Raw genomic sequence first — 15,203 nt, 5'->3', positions numbered from 1 at the left:
CTATGCATGATTGAAAATATACAGCTTATTCTTGACAATTGACATTATGATTAATAAGAGCATAAATGAAACATTGTACTCACAGACTTTATTTAATGGGACTTCTGCTGCTGCATCTTTTCAAACATTTCTTTGATATTTACTTCATAAATAGTCAAATCCAGCTTCATGCAGGCATTCAGGCTGTCTTCTGTCAATCTTATGGCTGGGGGCTGATGATGTGGGGGTGCAAGAGTCTAGGTTGGGGTGTATGAGAGGCTCAGGGCAGGGGGTTTGAGTATATGATGGATTCAGGGCACAACGTTGGAGTATGAGGGGTGCAGGAGTGTTATGGCAGGGAGTTGGGGATGTGGGTGCAGGAGTCTGGGTTGGGGTATATGAGGGGCTCAGGGCAGGGCTTTGGGTGTTTGGACTCAGGGCACAAGGTGGGTTATGGAGAGGGGTGAAAGTAGGGAGGATAAGACAGCAAGCCAGCTGCCCCAGGAACAGCCGAGCATTTGCCACCACCTTCCCCAGGGCTGGAGCTGGCAGGGTTGGGGTGGGGCAGGTGGCTTTCTCTGGGGCTGTGCTCCAGCAGGCAGGTACCCTCTATGGGCTTCCCCAGAGCTGGAGTGGGCAGCAGCTGAAGGCAGGGAGGTGGGGTGAGCCTCTGGAACGTGGGTTTGAGTCCCCCACTGACCCTAGGAGAAAGGTAAGGAGGTGGGTCATCACCTTCCCACGGACTGCAGCTGGCAGGGGTTGGACAGGTGGCAGCTTGCTTTGGGGCTGTGCACAGCTACCATATGGTTTGCCATGTGCCAGAGCCAGGCCATGGTGCAGCTCCAGAGCAAGCCATCTGTCCTGGGATCCTCCAGTGGCCCTTGGGGTTGGGAGTTTGAGTCTCTCGTCCTGCCCATTCTGGAAGCATCAGGGCAACCCCGACCACCTTTCCCAGGGCTGGAGCTGGTGGGGGCAGGGTGGCATCTTGATGTAGGGCTCAGCTATCATGCAGCCTGCCCTGGCTCTGTACCAGAGCTGGGCTGTAGTGCAGACCCAGAGAAAGCCCCCTGTACCAGGAGCAGCAGAGCAGCCCACCTGCTTCTTCAGGGCTGGAGCTGGCAACAGCTGAAGGTAGGGAGGTGGGTCACCAGCTTCTCCGTGCTCTATTGTGAGTTATCTATCTGTTGATGAGCCACTTAGTTTGAAGAGTCTCTGCAAGATCTGCTGGCTAAATAACTTGTAGGAGCATGCATTTGAAATATAGGTACAGAGTCAATACTTACAACATGAAACACAAAATGATACATGCTTACAAGTAGCATATTCCTATTCAGGATATCATCCCCTTTCCATTGACACCCTATTCAATGATCTTTGTAAATAGAAAAATTAGTCGGGGAGGCACATCACACAAGTAAGTGAGAAGCAAAAACCAAAAAACCCTCACTGACATGGGCCCCCCCGACTAGGAAGGAGAAAGACACTCTCCACATTTCCCTCCCACACCAGAGCCTAGGAGTGCCCAGGCTAGTAGATTTTGTGTGCTCCAGTCCCATGATGGGGCAGCAGGGGGGCTGGAGCACCAGCATGGACTCCCCAATGTTGGGGGTGCCCTGAGTCTCAGGGGCCAAATCCAGGCAAGCTGGGGGCTGCACCCACCCCCTGGGCCTGAGGTTCCCCACCCTTGATCTATATGGTTATCTATATGGTTATATTTTAATAACAATGTCACAATCTACATTTGTTTGCATTCAGAATTTTTGTTGCAATGCCAGAAAACAAAATGTAGCTGCATGTCTCTTCAAAGAGTGATAGGACCATAAACAGTCAAGAAAATTAGCAGCCTTGAGAACAGTACAAGCCCTGGATTTAAAGTAAACTCTGGCTATCTCCTTTATTTGTTTCTTATCAAAACAATGGAATATATATCGCTGTTCTGTAATGGCAATAATTATAAGGCAATATAATTTGTGTGTCTCTTGACAGAGAATTACTTGACCTTGAAGGGTAAAAGAGTGTGGGAAATGAGGGAGCAAGATTATCTTTGCTTTAGATTGTAATTAATTTTTTAAATGCCTTAGAGATCCTCCTGAATGCTTTTCATGATCTTCCTGCCCCACTGGTGTAAAGCAGGGCAGAATTTGGTCCTTGTGGTATAATTTGTAGTGCATATAGGAGTGAATGCCCATGTGGATTCCAAAACATGGAGCCAAATCCTGAAATTCTGACACAAATTTTACTTACTGTTCACTCACATTTTGCTCACATCCTGCATTTGATTCTTGCCACTCAGAGTAAAACAAAGGGCTCAGGGTTTTTTGGTTTTTTTAACTGGCTATAGGAGTTCTTTCTTCATAAAGTCTTAATAGTTTGATTCAGTGAGAGTTTACCTCTCACTGAGACTGAAAGTAAAAGTGAAATGAAGCTTTCAAGATTTGCCCATAAAGCCAACATATATCTCCACGTAGCAGTCTGAAAGCTTACAGCATCCATCTCCAATCTAACAACTCAGGCCTGCACAACATACGGCTCGAGGGCTGCATGCGGCCCGCAGGGGCTCACTGTGCGGCCAGTGCTACCTACAGGCGGCGTGGCCCCATCCGATCTGCCGGCCTAGCGGAGGAGTGGAGCGCCACTGGAGAGGGGGAAGTGCGGCGATTGTTGCCGCCGGGCTGCCTGTATGCAGCTCTGGTGCGAGGAGGTGGGGCGCGAGCCAACGGGCGGAACGCTAGCAGACACCAGGACACTGATGTGGCGTTGTGATGTCACGGCTGGCGACCGCCGGATTCAAAAAGGCTCCGGCAGCCCCGCAAACTGGAAGGTTGAAGCCAGGTAGGGGAGGAGAAGGGGCTTGTGCTGAGGGGAGGGGGACAGGTCAGGAGAAAAGGGAAGGCACCAAGTGGAGACACGTGTTTTGGGGTTTTTTTTTTTTTTTTTTGCCCGACAAAAATTTTTAGACCGCATGTTCGGTATTTTTTGGGAGAGCATTCCTACTTGTGGCCTGCTGCTGTTTTCTTTGGAGTAATATGGCCCTCGTCGCTTTCCGAGTTGTGCAGGCCTGTAATAACTGGTCCTAAGCAGATAACAAATGGACCCAGGTGCTTAGGGAACATTGCTACATAGTTGGGGAAACATTCTACCCTGCCACTGAAAGATCAGAATGTAAAGAAAATGCTAATGAAGCCTGAAATCACATTTGCATTGCAAACAATGAAATTAGTTTTGCTTTTGTACCTGATTAATTTGAGCTCGGTTTGTTGTTTGTTCCAATTGTGCAGTAGAATAATGAATCTCCTTTGGGAGCCCATCATTGTGAAGAACTTTTTTCCATAAACAAGGCAGGGTATATGAAAACTTTGCTAGACAGACAGTTCACCCATTCTAGTTTATGACATTAATTTTATCAGCCATCCCCAGAACCGTAATTCTGGCAGGGAGTCCCATTCACCTCCCAAACAAGAAGTGCTGTTGCTATTTTGTTCAGTTAAAACAAGATTTGAGTTATAGCTAAACTGAATGATTAGCTCGGGCTTAAGGGGCAGCACTTCTCCATAAAGAAGTACAGAGCTGATCATAAGCTTATTGAAGCAGGTTGTGATTCACCAGCACAGCGCCTCCTGCTGGTCACCCTAGGAATTCTCAGCCCAGCTTTGGAGCACCCTCTCCTGGCAATGTCTTGCCTGCTGTTACCTTTATGTCTGCTCCCCACTTCTCTGAACCTGTGTCGTTTCCAGACCATGGCAGCTTTCCCTTGGGGTACTGCCCCACAGCAGTGCCCCACACTCTGGGTCCTCCCTTCCCAGGGAACCCGAACTGTTGATTTGCGGGTTCACGAGATTTAGACAGATCTGGGAATTTCACCACGCAATGCCTGGGATGTTGTCATCAGCCATGGTTGCTCTGGTGGGTGCAATGGTCCTTGATAGTCTCTGGGCATCTGATTATGATGTAGACTTCAGAGGTATTTTCTATGGCATCCCACATGACACCAGGACACTATTTAACCAGAATGTTGTTGAAGAGACCATGGTCAGTACAATAACCTCAAATCCAGGGCTGTACTTATGATTTGTGGGGCCTTACGCAGTACTATAGAACTGGTGCCCCTGTGCCTGATGACAGCGGGGGGGGGGGGGGATGATTTTGTTAGAGATGCGATTTTTATGATCCTCAGCAACATACTAATGAAATTTTTTTGAAGCAGATTTTAAACTAAGGTCCTATAGACTAACAGTAAATTCAGAAACTGACAATATATACCTGGAGTTGGCAAATGTCCTTTAAATGGCTTCATTACTGTTATGCTTAAAAGAAGCACACGGGACCTTTTTCAGGGGGGATAAGGCAACACGCTGCATTTATTGATAATATAACAAAGTAGCATATGCATTCACACACACACACACACACACACACCTGATGATGGAATAGTTACCAGTCTATTGCTTGGCCCGACCTATTGGCCAAGATAGTTCAGGTATGAGGAAGGAGCCGGGCTCTTGTCAGTCCGGACTGATGCTCCAGTTGGTCTTTGCAGGACAGGAGCTGAAGAACCGTACAAGACACCCCATCCTTTATAGGATTTTCCTCCCATGCAAGTCTATGCATTCTGCCTTATCAGATCTTAATCAGCCATTCAGCATCACAATCAATCTTCCTATGACATGTGCTTATCGGGAAGGAGTTGTTCTCACAGTCATAGATTGATGACCCCTCGTGGGTGTTGTCCTTCTAGCAAAAGTTATCAGTTCCCTATCAAGGGGTGCTTGCCACTAACTTCTGGGTTTGTCAGTCTTCCCTGGTAGTCTGCGTCTTCGGAGTGCTTTCACTTAGTTGATTATTATTTGGTGCTTCTGAGTCTCCAGCCCTTCCTCTGGCCATTTGAGCATGCACTTATCTCTCCTAAAACATTCTTTCTTTCGTTTACACAAACAATACATTTACAGAATTGCAGCATGGAGAAAAGGGTACTTCTAGTCGCTTTAACAAAGTTACCAAGTTTTTCAATGTTAAACTTTTTTCTATTTACTACAAGGCCTTGCCTAATATTAACATTACTATGTATTATGATATTCTATCTCTTCAGTTCAATATGCTAACATTAAACAGAGCTGGAGCTAAGTTAACAAAGCTGCCTGACCTGTTTGAGGCCTACATCTTGTATTTAAGTTTAATCCAAACCTTTTGCTATGACATACATTTATTACAATTGGCTTATTAGTTACAAAATTCCAATTCCAGTACTACATTACCACTTGAATGGCTCTTTTACAGACTTGGTGTTCTGCTAGTAGGTCTGGCAGACTTTTTCACTTTTAAGTGAACTAGATCCTCTCTGGGGGAAGTGAAGCCATGGAATAGGGATAGGAACCAGAACCCATCCCACCACCAACAGGTCCCTTATTCTGCCTTCCTAATACGGGAGCCAAGTTCATCCCTGGGGCAGCCTGTGTTGGCTGTTCAGCTGCTCCCAGGGTGTGCGGAGGGGGGTTGGTGGGACTTGGGCTGCCTGTGGGGCGGAGATTCAAGCGCACCACTCTGTGCTCCCCAGATACATGCCTTATCTTCTAGGCCACTCCAGAACCCAACTACCACCCCCCTTCTCCTCCATGGGGATATTAAGTCCCAGGGGTGCCCCAAATTTTCAGGTCCCCTACACAGCTGCCTATTCTGCTTCTGGGTAAGGAGAGCTCTGAGTTGTAAATTCTGGTGAAGGAGACAGATTAGAGTAAATAGGTTGAGAACCACTGGAAAAGATAGAGATTTCAACACTGTCTAATCAGAATCTGAGCCCTGTCGCTTTGATTTGGTCATGAATCCCCAAATAGTCAGCTAACCCAGACCTGAATTTGAATGCTGCCTCCTCCTCGGTCCATTTCTAATGGAGACAAGCAGCCCAGCAAAGTGATCTGTGGTCACAAAAAACAAAACAACCCCCTCTCCCGCACCAAAACCACAAACCCCACCTTAATAAAGAAGTCACCAACTGCCAACAGCAAACAGAGCACACACCCACCAACCCATTCACAACTATCAGCTTATTCACAGAACTCCCAAACCTGCTCTTTTACGAATTTGTCATGAACTAGAATGACATGCAAGTCTGAGCATCCTGCTTGGCTTCAAAATTGCACTATTCTGTGTGGATGCAGCAAGCAGCCTTGAAATTGGAATGGAGTTTCCACCAGGTTTTTAACCCTGATGCTATTTCATCCTGTTTGGTAACTAATGCTAAAAGATAGTATGGTTTACCCTGGAAACTTACAGTGAAGGGCAATATAGAAACACTGTGGACTTTCCTATTCCAGAAAACAAATGACCATCAGGGATGGGCAAACTGGTTCAGATAAAATAGGAACCACCACCAATGCTCATGCAGAACTCAAACCAAATCTCTTTGAAATTCAAGGAATTGCTGGAGATGCTGTACATTTTTTCACTTTGAGTCAATGGGACTAGAAGGTGCTCCAAGTCAAACCCATTGGGAGTATGCAAACTTATTGGCCTACAGCTAAGTGCTAATAGGTATGAAATATTTCATTCGCTCAGAATTGTGTTTAAAATTAGCTTCATTTCTTGAGCTATGTTCCAAAGCAAATCTTCATTGGTAAAAGAACAATAGTATATGTATTAATCTAGTTTTAGTCCTTGTGTAATTGGGTATTAAAAGACTTCTCAGGCATTTGAATATTATGATTTAGCAGTTTCCATTCAAGAGTGAAATGTGGGAAGCTGGTCTCCTTTTTTACTGTTAGTGAATCAAACTTTCTAGAGCACATCCTGCAATCTTTTGAAATCAACCCATGAGTTCAGAACATAAAATATTTGCAGCTCTGATTGTCATTCTGTATCTCATTTCTAATGAAAACCAAGAGATGCCTTCTGACATTAAAGGAAGAGGGTTGGCTTCAAAATCTATTCCCCAGTGGTGCCTGCCAGCCATTAATAACTCCCATGTCTGGCTGGACTAAGGTTCATTCTTTTGGCAGACAAGAGAACAAAGCATCCCAACTGCATCTGTCTCATTAAGCAGGCTGACAACGTGTTTCATGAAATGCTATCCAGAACAAGATCACTGACACCACAATTTACAGACATTTACTTTAAGTCCAGCCACTCCAATGTCCAGCTGGAGATCTATTGTTCCTAGATACATCCTAGCCATCCCAACAAGAGATGATCAGAGGCTTCCCTTTGTGGTTTTATCACACTTGTAATATTTTAGTTGAATGTTTAAAAAAGTATTTTACGTAGGCTGAAAGAATAATTTCCATTTCTTTTTGCTTGCACAAGAACACTTAAACATTCAAATAGCATACACATAGTCAACTATAGCAAGCTGGAAAGCCTTGTGTTTTGAGTCCCAGTTGTATACAGAAATCATTTTGGTGTAAAAGTATGAGATGAACATTTTTAAAGGCATATTTGTGCCTGTAGCTAATGTAAGTTTATGCAATCCCTGATGCATTCACACAGGAAGGGCTTTTTATATGTAAACATTGACATCAAGTTATTGTGCATGCACAGGTCAGGCACACACACGACTTTTACCTTTGATTTCTAGTGGAAGGTACTAGTGACAGGGTGGACAAGGCCCTGAGATCAGAAAGAGCCATAAAGAAGACCTCCAGGCCAACTAGAGGGGCAGTGAAGAAACTAGCCAACCAGGGGCCAGGAAGGACTACATAAGCAGCACCAGGGTCAGGGCAGTTGTAGCCCAGACCTGAGGGAGAGAGGAGCAGAAGTAACTGACTGGCCTGAGGGAGCAGCTCTGTGGGGAGAGCTGCTTAGAGACTATGAACCAGAATATAAAGCCCTCAGCTAAGGGCAAAGGGAATTGTCTCTAGGAAGAGCCCTGGAGGTACCACTCTTCATCAAAGTGGGAGAATTAACTGAGACACAGATTTAGAGATGCCGGCAGAGGGTTCTGGGATGGGCTCCCTTAGGTGTGTACCCTGGAAGTGGTTTAAATACTTCACAGAGTGTGACTTGGCCAGAGGGCTGAGTGCACAAAAGGCTTTTAAAGAGACAATGAGGCAAATGTACTTGACCAAATGGGGTTGCTCACAGGAGCTGAGTACCACCATGTTACAGTATTGCATAGGGAAATATGTCAGGTAACTAGAAGATTGTGTTCCTATATTTTTTCAAAGATTCTTTTGGTTTATTTGCTCACAAAAATGTAATTTCTATTGCAGAGTTAGTATCATACTGCTGCTGAAAATATGTATGGAATCATCTGATTAATTCTGATTTGCCTCCAACTCTTTAATATTCTTGATAACTTCCAGATCACTTTTTCAAGGAAACCCAAAAGCACCCATCCATTTTTACATGAAATAATATATCAGATTTTTAGTCAGTAGACCTGAATTTCTCAGCTGCAGCTCATATTTGTCTGAATCTGTATTTCCCCCAAACTGTGGGATGAGGTTTTGGATCAAAAGTTTGTAGTCCTGGCCTATCTGCATACAGGGAAGAATCTTGTTTGGTTCAATGAAAATGCAGGGATTCAGAATGTGTGAATAGATGTGTTTGCAAATATTTTGGTTTCATTTGCAGAGGTTAATTGATGCTTTCACTGTTTCTGCAGATTCTTTAAGTGGCATGTGCATAACTATCAGGCTGATCATCTGGAGCTGAGTGGAAAGGAAAAGGGGGCAAAAAATGCTTACCCTTCACAGTAGGCTGCACCTGAGAGGTATGTGAATCTGAATGTATTGCTGCTTGCAGAAAGTATCTTGAGCAAAGAGCATTCTGGCAGGTAATGACACCACGTCATTAAATGCACGAGTAAACTGTGACTATCAGAAAAGGTTATGCAATACTAACGAGCAAATGCCACACAACTTCATAACTTTTGCTTGTATCAGAGCAATTTGAAAGAAGGTTGATATCTTAATAGGGTTTACATGCCTCATATGGCAAATGCAATGAGACTGAGTGCAGTGTCTGATTTCAACAGCAATTTTTCACTATCTACTTCTTCTTTTATTCCTGTTACATAGGTTCTAGCACAAAAAGTGAGTGAGTAAAAAATTGCTGTCATAACTCATCTGCTTTCCATTACAGTGACATTTAAAGATTGTACACATTAAAATTCTCCTACCTGCTGCAGCAACTGACATGGAAAAAAATAGAAGGTACAGTATGTGAAATTTACAACAGGTGGGAGATATTATAATTAGAAAATACATTTAAAAGAATCCAATAATTTAGATACTATAATGCTCGCCTCACACCTAATCTCTTCTCACTCCCACATATATCCCGCTGTCAAGAGGATGAACTGCCAGTAGAGGGAAACTGGGCTCTTCTAAAAGGACTAGACTGCAGGCTTCTATTGGTAGAAGCTTTTTTTGGAAGAGATCTTCCAAAAAAAACTTCTTTCAAAAGAAAGCATCCACACTGCAAAAGTGCACTTTTTCGAAAGAGAGCGTCTGGACTGAATGGACGCTCTCTCACATGCAAGCTGTGATTGCTATGGATGGAATGGCTACCAGGACACCTGTGCTTTTTCCTCTTTCCTCCTCTTCTGAAAGAACTCCCTCTTCCCTGTCCACACACGCCTTTTTGCGAAAGAGCTCTTTCGCAAAAAGGCTTCTTCCTCATAGAATGAAGGTTACCAGTACTAGAAAAGCCCCTCTGTTCTTTCAATTTTCTTGCTGAAGAACACAATTGCAGTGCAGACATTCCTCAAGTTTTTCTGACAAAACTCTGTAGCGTAGACATACCTCTAGTTAATTCCTCAGAAGGATCATAATACTGAAGTATCAATACAATCAGGAACAAAGTCAGTTGGCCAGATTCCCTGTGACAAGTCAATGGCTTAATATAAGCCGGCGGATGTAGTCTATGTCCTAGGTTGCAGTTGTAAGAGAGCATTTTTGTTTAATAAGAGAGCAAATCAGATCCCTAGCACCATCCCCTTCTTTGAGCAACATACACTCCTGGTACTGTACATGGGAGTTATGGCAAGGAAAGGAAGAGAGTTCTGTGAGTCTTCTTAAAATTCTAGCAGCACATCTCTGTCCAAGGCAGACAAATGACTCTGCATCCTTAGCATGTAAAAATGAAGGGGAAAATGTGTCCCGGTCAACTAGATATAGTCAGTGGAATGGTATCCACCTTCCCTGCCTGACTGCAAATCTTGCATCAACCTTTTACCGAGTTCAAGTGGCAGCGCAAGGGGCCACATTCAGAATATAATTAATTTGTTCATTACATTTTTCACCCCTGTAAGAAATTGTGGAGCTGAACCCAGGGGGTAGACAGTAGGTCACTTGTGGACCAGAAGCAGTTCGCCAGGGTTAATTCACTGCCAGCCAGATACTTTATTTACCCACACTTCTGCAGATATGGTAGCTCATAGGTCCTGTTGGTCGTGATTCACTATTCCCAGCCAATGAGAGCTGCAGAATGCAGTGGCCTGCCCTGCACTGAATTCCACAGCTCCCATTGGCCAGGAAGAGTGAACAGCAGCCGAGAGCTGCGAGTGGAGACACAAGTAAATAAAGCGTCTGGTGGCCTGCCAAAGGTAAACCCTAGCAAACCGGGTTAGCCCACCTCTGAGCTAGATAAGGGAAAAGGCAGGGGTCAGACAATAATTATTTAATGATGGAAAATGTTGCAATTAAAAAATTAAAGCTATATAACCATTAATACACATTGTCATGTCAAAATATAAAAGGTAAATATTCTTAAATCAATTTCTTAAGTTATTAACCAACATTTTTTCTGACTTTACTTACCTATAAACTTCAGTTATCATTTATGACATTTTTTCATTCGTGAAATTTTGTGTGGTGAAATAAACACTACCAGTATAAATCTAAACCTTCCAACCCTACTTATTTGATGTGTCCTATTAAAAAAATGACAAAGCCAATCTGTTGAACCTGAATTTTACCTTGAAAAGAAATGGGCTTGAAACAAAATAAGGAGCAAACTTTTAATCATAACATTTATAAACTATTAGGATATAGCAGAATCTCCTATCGTTTGAAGTCTTGTTTTTAAAATGAAGGTTAGGTATCTATTTTTTTAAAAAATAGATATACAGGAGCTTTAACATTTAGTTATGGGCTGATGCAGAAATTACTAGGTAAGGTTTTCTGGCTTGTGGTATGCAGCATGTCACATTAGTAGATCATAATGGTCCTTTTTGGTATTAAAAATATATGAAACCACATTTGTTGATCCCTAATTTGTGGTTTCACCATATTTCTGGTCTTGAGTTTGAATGAACCCTAAAGTTAGATCACATTTCTTATGAAACTGTGTGAACCAAATCTACAAGAACGATTTGTGTCTTATTTGAACAAAAGGCACAGAGTTTTCTTCTCAAGTGTTCAGCAGTAGAGCATCTGATGTGTGTTTAAATCTTCTGGACAAACAATTGTGTGTCTAAGTTATGCACACAATTATTGTAAACTGCCCAGTGTGGATAGTTGTGAATGTAAATCAGCATAATTAGCCAAGTCAATGTGGAATTGGCATATTAACCTATATAGTGTTGCACAGCTAAACCAAGGTTTTTGAAAGTGATTAGTGATTATATATGTTCAACTTGAAATGTTTTAAAGGTGCCTGAGGTTTAGGAAGTGCTCAATACCCTTCTCTGAAAATCAGGTCCTTTCAAGGTGTCTTGATCACTACTCAGTTTTGAAAATGTTGGCCCCTAAAGCTTTTTAAAATTAGGCTCATTTCCCATTTCTGGTTTCTGAGCACAAGGCTGGGGCTATAACCTGCTTGTTTATTTTTACATTGACTATAAAATGATACCCTGCGGTTTATTTCTTATTTTCCATCCACCACTGATATATCAAATTTGCTCAGTTTACAAGTCAAAACAAGATTTCTCTATCTCCAGTGACTGCCATCCCAGATGGTTGCCTGCAAATCGTTCTTTGTTCATTCTACTTCATACAATGTCCTTGCCAGCAATTAAGCTGGAATCAGAATGTGGCTGGCAGCAGCATAACACAGAAAAGAATAGTTTGCACTTTTGCTATTATATTACCACTGCCCCCTCAAAGGAGAAAAAAAAACCCTTGATTTTTGTCAGTAAACAAAGCTGGTTTGTCTCGCAACGTAGATCCTAAGTATGGAAAGGAAATACAAAAAGTACAGGCCGTTACAATATATAAAATACATCATTCTGCTCATTAGAAATCCTCAGTCTGCAGAAATAAGACATTTGCTATTTTAGAGCAAAATGAAATGAATATATGGAATTTTACCTATTTTATAAGTCTATTAATCAAAACCCTGGAGTCCTGAGTCTGACCTGTGGTATGCAGGATGTCACACTAGAGATTCGCTCCTTTTCTCACCACTAAACAGATTATATCCCTATGTTAGTTAATAATAAAATAAAGAAATGGAATTGTCTTGGCCAATTGGAATAGAGGGATGCCGAAGAGTTAGTGGTCTAATTGTATAAGGTCAGAATCCTGATTTGCACAATAATTTTAAGAAGTAGGCAATATAAAATAGCAATTAGGGACAATTAAATGGACCAGAGGCCAGATAGTAATTAATCTCTGTTCTATGTCTCTATGGGTGCGTTTCTGCAAATGTTGATGCAAATGAACTGTGGGTTCAGTTATTCAGCTCCAAACTTTTTCAAACACTGGCTGTGTGTAGAGAGAACAGTTTTCTTGTGGAGAAGGCAAGATGCATTCTTTGAGGACTGTGACAGGGTGCTCGCCCTGCACTAGCCCTTTAAGGGCAGACCCCGGCCTGAACCAGGGCCGGGGAGTTTAGCCCAGCTGAGGCTGTACTAGTCCATTAGGGCCCAGCTGGGCGCTATAATAGAGGATGGGCTGCTGCTGTGAGAGGGGAAGCAGTGAGAACCTGGCTGCTGAGGGAGGAGGAGGCTGCTCCCTGGAGCTAGGGCAGGGCTGGGGGAGCTCAGGCAGGGCTAGGGGAGCTCTGGCCAGCAAATCCTCAGACTGCAGGGCTTGAAAGAAGGCCCGATGAAGGAACATCGACCCCCGGAAGGGGGGCCCAGAGACAGACTTGGGCACTGCCGGAGGGCAGTGTGGCGAAGAGGACGCCGCAGCCGGGAGTAAAGAGGGGAGACACCACCCCAGAGAAGGCACCCTACCTGCCAAGGGAGCCAATTCCTGAGGACAGACGACAGGGGGGTTACGGTGGTGAGTGCACCCCCTCACAAGGACCAACAGGATGGAATGAATGTCAATGCTGCACCATGCATTGCAACATTTAGCTGGTGTGTTAGGGATCAATAACCACTTTCTTTTCAGTAATATTCTATTGCCTGTTTTACTTGATCAGTTCTCTGTAAATACTGAAGATATTAAATAAATGTTCCTGATAAGATCAATGGGCTATTGTAATCAACATGGAGAGAAAAGATGATCTCCAGCAATTCATTTGCAGGGCTTTGAGGAGGACCAGCAAATTGTAAGGGTCTTTTTTGTTTAGAAATACCCATGGCCTTTCATAACACCATTTTATTATAGCTGGAGAGGTTTCAGCAAGACATTTAATATCTCTTGTTGTGTGTTGGTATCCTCAGTTATGAAGTGGAGGTGACAATAGAAACTATTCTGTATGAACAATATCTGAATTAATCTAATATTTGTATTTTAAATCCATGAATAACACCTATTTCACAAGGTTGCAGAGAGACTAATGGTTGTAAAACACTTTGTGTTTCTTTTCCCTAGGTTCTCAAAGTTTTACCAAAAAAAAACAAACAAACAAACAAAAACGAAATAGGAAGGGTGATCTAACATGCAGGACTGGAACACAAGAGAACTGTGTTCATTCCCTGCTGTGCCAGAGACTGCCTCTGTAATCTTGGGCAAATCACTTAAATCTTAGTTCAGCAAGGGACTTAAAAATGTGTCTTGACATCAAGCACACAAGTATAGCAGTTCTACAGACTTCAGTGGAGCTATGAGCTTAAAGATAGGCATGTGCTTAAGTAATTTCCTGAATTGGAGTCTTAAACTTTCTGCCTCAGTTCTCAATATGTAAAATGGAGATGATAGTCAATTCTCCCACCTTATTTGTCTCTCTTCTATTTGGACTGACAAATCTTTAGAGCAAGAGTAGTCTCTTACTGTGTGGTGTGCAGTGCTGAGCATAATGGGGACTCAAGATTCAGTTTTAGTAAATAATAATAAAAAAATATAACTTAGGTTCACAAACCCCTCAGACACCTGGTGTGATTCATGTGACTGCCCTTAAATGCAACAATTTCTATGGAAGGATTTCTGAGTCTACTTCGTTCTTTAGGTTCTTTTGCCATGCCTAGTAACAACCTATCTGTGTCATAGCTTTGCATGGGATTTGGAGTCAATCTGGAATTTTTAAGCTAATTTTTAAATTTTTGTTTAATTAAAGTGTGCTTAATAAAAGTTAAACAGACTAAATTGAAACAACATACTGTGATCAGTTAAATCACCATGGACCCTTGGAAAGAAGTAACTCTTGTTTCAAACTGAGATCTCTAAATGTATTATTGAAAGAACTGAATATCTTCTAAAATCTACTGACTGCCCTTGCTGTGATTGAAGATAATAAAAAACTAAGAATGGCCACGCTGGGTCAATACAAAGGCCCATCTAGCAAAGTACAGTGGTTCATTAGCCAATGGCCTTCTGACAGTGGCCAATGCCAAATGCTTCAGAAGGAATGAACAGAACAGGCAGTCATCGAGAGATCCATCTCCTGTTGTCCGCTCCCAGCTTCTGGCAAACAGAAGCATGGTGCATGATCTTGCATGGTTTTGCATCCCTGACCATCCTGGATAATAGCCATTGATGTACCTATCCTCTCATGAACTTATCCCTTATAACCCTCGTTCCACGAGGAGTAACAGTAGTTCGAATTAGAGATCCTAATTCGAACTACCTACTCCGTGCCGTGTGTAGCTGTGGGCATGGAGTTCGGACTAAGGGGGATTTAAAAATGGCGGCGCCCGGGATATTTAAATCCCGGGCTTCATTTGCAACTTCAAATGCCTACATTAGCCTCCCTGGTTCGAACTAGGGGGCTAGTGTAGACATACCCTTATAGTTTTATCCTTTGCATCATTCCCTGTCACAGAATTCCACAAATTGACCCTGTGTTGTGTGAAGAAGTATTTCCTTTTATTTGTTTTTTAAACCTGATGCCTTATTAATTTCATTGGGTGACATCTGTGAATGGGCATGGCAGATCCTGGTGCCCTTTAAAAAATAGTGCTT

The 15,203-nt window shown here is 42.9% G+C and overlaps 1 long non-coding RNA gene across 1 annotated transcript in view; it reads left to right on the top strand.

The window, feature by feature from the left end:
- Positions 1-15,203, top strand: part of LOC112546877 (uncharacterized) — a 151,027-nt gene that overhangs the window by 64,527 nt on the left and 71,297 nt on the right. Inside the window, exon 5 of the long non-coding RNA XR_012896519.1 lies at positions 8,573-8,680. This is a non-coding gene — a long non-coding RNA (uncharacterized LOC112546877). The remainder of the gene's footprint in view (positions 1-8,572; positions 8,681-15,203) is intronic.

The sequence above is a fragment of the Pelodiscus sinensis genome, chromosome 18, assembly GCF_049634645.1.
Source record: "Pelodiscus sinensis isolate JC-2024 chromosome 18, ASM4963464v1, whole genome shotgun sequence".
Lineage (NCBI taxonomy): Eukaryota > Metazoa > Chordata > Testudines > Trionychidae > Pelodiscus > Pelodiscus sinensis.
The sequence above is the reverse complement of the archived record's forward strand: the minus strand, read 5'-3'. Positions and strand labels throughout refer to the sequence as shown.